The following is a 6348-nucleotide window of genomic DNA, read 5'->3' as shown; positions in this document are numbered from 1 at the left end:
ATATCAGGGACAAATTCATATCACATACCTTCATTCTTTAATTTTTTCCCTAAACTTAATGGCACTTTTATGTAAAAACTGCATCTTAGGATACCTTCGTGTGGCATTTTTTTCATGGTAAACATCTGGAACATCTTTCCAAACTACACTTACCGGTCACTAATGCCGGGTAGGACCCCCTTTGCCTTGAGACCTGCCTTAATCCTTGGTGGCATGGATTCAATAAGGTAATGGAAACATTCCTCAGAGAGTTTGGTCCACATTGACATCATAGCATCACACAGTTGCTGGAGTTTTGTCGGCTGCACATCCATGATGCCAATCTCCCATTCCACCCCATCCCAAAGGTGCTCTACTGGGTTGCTCTACTGGTGACTGTGGAGGTCATTTGAGTCCAGTGAACTCATTGTAATGTTCAAGAAACCAATCTGAGATGATTCCAGCTGACATGGCGCCTTATCCTGCTGGAAGTAGCCATCCGAATATGCTACACTGTGGTCATAAAAGGATGGATATGGTCAGCAACAATGCTCACGTAGGCTGTGGTGTTGTAACCATGCTCAACTGGTGTGCCAAGAAAATATCCCGCACACTCTAACCCCACCACCAAAAGCCTAAACTAGTAATACAAGGCAGGCTGGATCCATGGTTTCACGTTGTCGACGCCAAATTCTGACTGACTCTGCCAATCAAATTTTCAGCTGAAATGTAGACTCATCAAACCAGACTAAATTTTTCCAATCTTCTATTGTCCAGTTTTGGTGAGTCTGTGTGAATTGTAGCCTCAGATTCCTGTTCTAAGCTGACAGGAGTGGTACCCGGTGTGTTCTTCTGCAGCTGTAGCCCATCTGCCACAAGGTTGGACGTGTTGTGCGTTCAGAGATGCTCTTTTGTAGACCTCTGCTGTAACCGGTGGTTATTTACGTTACTGTTGCCTTTCTATCAGCTGGAATCAGTTTGGCCATTCACCTCTGACCACTGGCATCAACAAGGCATTTCCAGATGTCTACATGCCTAAATGCACTGAGTTGCTGCCATGTGATTGGCTGATTAAAAATTTGCGTTAATGAGAACTTGGACATGTGTCCCTAAAAAAGTGCAGAGTGAGTGCATATCTTTGCTAACTGCTAAAGAGAACATTATACATTCTAACAGATGTGTTAGAAAGGGTAGTTGTGCAGTAATCAGCAGAAACAGATGTTGCTTTTAGCCTTAAATACTATTGCATTATTTCATTATTTTATCATCAATAAATTAATCTTGCAGAGTTTGCTGTGAGAAATGTTCTTCAGGAAATCCCCAGAATATTCTTTGAGGTTCAGCTCTGGACTCTGTAGAGGACAATACCTGTGTAAAAAGGATGTGCCAAGCCTAATTCATTTTTGCATTCCCATGCAGCCTTCCTGATTGAGTAACCAAATCATTCAGTATATTAGCCAACCTCCCTATTGTCTTGGGAAACAAAATTTATGAACGATGACCTAACCAACAGTATTTTCTTCATGTTATTGCACTGAACCCCAAGAAGCCCTTTAAGCATGATCCATGTCAGCGGTTACCCCAATGCAGCCATTACTTTGGAAGGAGGTTACTCTAATAACACTGCGCTCTTCCTTTGCAGACAATTATCTCTTTGCTCGCTAAAAAATTAAAACATTTTTTTTCTGATTAGCCCAAATGAGAAGGAGATGTTTTAAATGCTACAAAGCTGTTTATCACTGTTTGGTCTCTTTTTCTTAACCCATAAACATCTCCAAAAGTCCTCTCCATGCATAAGTACGTTTAGATCAAACCACATTTATTACCATTCCTGGTCCTCGCTTTGCTGACATTGTGCAAATATTTCTCTATGTGAATGTTCAAGCAGAAATGTATCAGCCTAGTGGTTAGTATTTAGCTTTAGTCTTTTCCATTATTATAATAACATTTGCAGACCATGATGTTTTTCACTTGTAATTTTGTTTAATATTCAATAATACGTGTAATTAATAGAAAAAAACTAATTTTAAAATGTCCATATCATACTGTAGATTTTCAGTTTGAGGAAAGACTTGGAAACTGTCTTTTTTACTGAATACGAAGAAATCTCATTTACAAAAAGGAACAAAACCTGGAAACATCAGGTTATTATAAGAACTGTGTTCATTGTCAGTACAAACTACTTGAAGAGAGTAGTCTTTTTCCATCTCTCTCTGTGTGTTCTGGTTCTTTCAGCCTGGTTGTTTTGGGCATCTCCTTGGAGAGCAGCAGACGACTGCTGTAAAAGCAGAAGCTTTTAGAACATTTTTTTCTATAAAGGTCAAAACAACAAAGTTCCATCTAGAATTGGTAAAAAGCACATTCTGTGGCAGAAAAAGGAGCAAAACAGAAATATTTTAAAGACTCTGTTGCTATAGCAACAACCATCAGGTAACTGTGGCTCTCTCTCATCATCCCGCGCTCTCAAAACAAAACAGAGGAAATTGTAAGAGGGATGGACAGACAGACAGAGGCCGAAGTGAAAATTAATCAGGGATGCATGGAATCAAAATGTCCGTACGTCTGAGTTGGGGGGGGGGGGGTTAGATTGTGGTTTAATTATCATCCAGAGCTGATGGGTCTAATGGATGCAAGAGTGCAAGGTCCAAACGTTAGTAAAGGTTAGATTTCATTGCAAGCCTTTGAGTGTGAAAGTAAAAGATAAACACTCGCGTTAAATGTTCGAGTAATGAACTGACCCACCTTCTGTATCTGTAATAAAGGTATTCAGACTTTGTGTAAAGACTTTTTTTCCAACAGACACACAAAAAGAGCTAAAAAGGCTGTCTTTCCAAACTATGTCAAAATGCATTTCTGCCCCTGTCAGATGTTAAGGCTGGAATAAATCCTAATAGCAGCCTGACTCCAGCTTACAGAGGAAGCCTCAGCTGGTGTTTTCATAAAAATTGATTTTCCACTGTTTACCTCAGTTTCAGGTAAAGTATTTGTATTTGGGTTGGAGAAAAACTGAATGTATAATATTTTTTTCTTTTTAACCAGAAACACACTCTCATTCACGCATAATTTCAATTTGTCAGGAACTTGTAAAAACACAAGCACAGTTTTCCAATCAAAACATCAACTACAAGGTAATAGTAAAAATAAAACTCAAAGCAACCAAGATTGATCTTCATAAAACTCTGACATGCTATAAAGAATTCCATGTATGACATGATGATATTATCAAATATGTTGGCCGGTTAAAATCCCACCATTTCATGCAGGTGAGGATAACAGAAACTGGCAGAAATAAACAAGCAGCTCAGGCACATTCAGGCTCTGCAGAAATCTGTGATGCTGCTCCACATTGGCATGTTTTTGGTAAAAGTTTGCGTGTTTTATAGGTTACTTGATCACCGTTTAAACAAACAAGAAAAATTACAGATTTCAACTGGCACCCTTCCAAAAGTAACGGATTAGCACAGGCACTGGGCAAAACCCAAATGTTAACCATCCCAAAATTTGTATCACTTTTAAGACTAATAAAAATATAACCATAGGCCTACCTGACACAAATAGTTCACTAATAGTTCACTGTTTGTCAGCATCTGTACACTCCCATCTCTTCCATTTGACTGCAGCAATTCATCGATTTCTGTCTTCATTTTGTTGAAATCTGTAAAATGATTCTTAAATTTGGATTTGTTTATGTTGTGTCAACCAACAGTAATGGTTGTGCTATGATGAGAATTGGTGGCCATTTCTCTACAGCAAAGTCGCCGATTTAAACTCGTCGGATGTATCAAGACAATGTGTGCTTCACTTCCAAAATGGCGGTCAATGGCTTGGGTGTGACCTCGCATCAAGGGGTCTATAGGGAGGTCAGGTTATTATCTGCAGACAGGCAACACTGGAAGGTGAGTACACTGGTTAGTCTTTGACTCAAAGAAAACAGAACGGCTCCAGCAATGACTGTATCTTTCAATTAGTAGGGGGCGACAAGCTATAGATGGGAAGAAGAGGTTTTAGTCCAGGGTGTTTGTTAATGAAGAAATCTTGAGTAAATGATTTGGTGTGGATTGGTGATCCAAAAGCATAATCCCTACAACAGCTCAGACCTGAAAACACAAACCTAGAGAGATTAACAGGTCTGGAGACGAAGCTTGATCAGGGACAGGAACATGGTCAGCAAACTAGGACTTGACTTTTCATAGGATGAAAGCTGATATAAAAAAAACTACTATGGGCTAGTGACTAAGGGTAGGTCATTGGACACAGCTTGTGCCATGTGAACAGCATGAACATTATTTGATAACAGGAGACCAGAAAGATCAAAAAAAGAAAAGGTCAGTATAATGATGTTGACCCATTCAATGGTAAAAACTACTATTGTGACTTCTCAGCAGAAACGTTCATGTTGGCTGCTACTAGTGTTGTACCAATAATATTGTGCATTTTCTCAAGGCATGCCACTGCTTCCAGCTAAGGCTGCTAATGGCTGGGGGTGAACCTTTTCTTTCTGCTAGATGTCACAGTGTTTAAAGAGTTGCTCCCCACCATGGTATTCTTGTTCTTAAAGATTCATCTTGGCAAAATGCTTTGACCTATGGCAGAAGTTTTGGGCATTATTTGTGATAAATAATTGTTACTGCCAATTATTCACAGAGCATGGGCTGACCTGTTCAACCTCCCATTTATACAGCATTTATTTAGTGGTAGTGAGCTCTAGGTCTTTGTTAGCAAGTCCATTTTTCAAAAGAATCTGAGAAAAATTTGGCCAAAAAGAAAAAGGCAACAGCCCTTTACTTGACCATAAGACACAGCAGGGTTCAGATACTTAGTTGTTAATCCATTTGAAGATGCTGCTTTGATTGAGCCCCCATTCAGAGTGAAGCTACAATTTATTTGCCAATAAAAATTTAGGGGGTGTGGATGTTCATTAACCTCTAGACTCCTATTTAAAAATTTATAATTGAAAATCAAGCTAATCCATCCTCAGGGAGTTTCACTCTTTAACATTGGAGTTTTAGCTCATGTGTTTACATCCTTTCAAGATCAACAACTTCACCATTTACACAATTGACATAATTCCAGGGGATTCTGTTGTAGAGAAAAGTGGCATTGCACTGTTATGCAATCAGAGCAAAGCCAAAATACAAAGCAGCTTTCCTCCACGTCAGAATCAGCTAATTCATGTTGACGGTGTAAACAGTCAAAGATTAATGGTATATCAAAGAGCGTCTGTTATTTAGGTGTCGCTGGCGACAGCTCCAGTGTTGAAGGGTTAACAGCTCATTCAAACAATAAAAACTTTGAATCTTTTTACATTGTAAGACGTTTATCAATTATAAGAGCACTCCTTGAAATTAGAGCATTACGTTTGGTGATATTTCAGCTTATTTTATCATTTTTAAATTGCTCTTTTCCCCTGTCTCAATTATAGCAAGTTCATGGATATAATAACAGTAACACTTAAAGCTGTAAAGGTAAGAGGATGCAAAAAGTGGTATGAGTAGAGGCAGATGGTTTTATATGGTGACCCCTGAATAGAATAGCCAAAGATATTTAATTTTTAGCCAAATAACATAAACCGGGGGGAAATTTCTTCGACACAGGAAGTTCAGAAATTACAATCCAACATTTTTATTTTCACATTGTTGTGTATATTTCTTACTATAGGATCAGAGTTAATCATATTTGAACATTCTTCCATACCAAGAGTCAGTTTCCTCCTCCATCCAGATAATATTTTAGCTCCTGCAGGTTGGATGCTGTGAACTTCACTCTCTGACCCACAGTTACCCCCAGCTTGACAGCTTTCAGCCTCTCCTCAGAAAAGCTGGAAGTACTTTTGATTTCCCATCAAGCTCCAGTACATTGTTCCTAAATGGCTCTCCTTTGAAGTAAATAAAGGGCCTTTTGTGTTTCCATTTTTACTATTAAAAAGACTTCCAGCATTCAGATGCAACTAAGAGACACTCTGTGCCAGACGATGCTAACACATGCATCAACAAGATCTGAATTGTTTGTTGCAACACATGAGATACGAAAAACAATTTCCAGATTTATTATTGTAAAAAAAAATAAAAACCCTTTTAATATATTTATTGTTTTATTTATAAAACAATCCCCTTAATTCTTGTTAAAATTTTTACTATATTTTGTGGTATTTAATGTTAAGATATTTTATGAATAATTTTCTTTTGTCAATTCTTTTCTGGAGTATTCTGGTTGCTCCCTGGCCAAATAAACACAAGTATATATTCCCAAGCTTAACTCAGTGAAGCTGTGAGCATCTCTGCTGGAGCAGCTGTGTTTGGTGCTCTGCTCTGGAAATCTCTCTGGTATTGATTCATGCAGTGGAGGATGCTAATCGCTCAAAGCCTTAGC

The sequence above is a fragment of the Oryzias latipes genome, chromosome 11, assembly GCF_002234675.1.
Source record: "Oryzias latipes chromosome 11, ASM223467v1".
Taxonomy (NCBI): Eukaryota; Metazoa; Chordata; class Actinopteri; order Beloniformes; family Adrianichthyidae; genus Oryzias; species Oryzias latipes.
Note: the sequence above shows the minus strand (reverse complement) of the source record.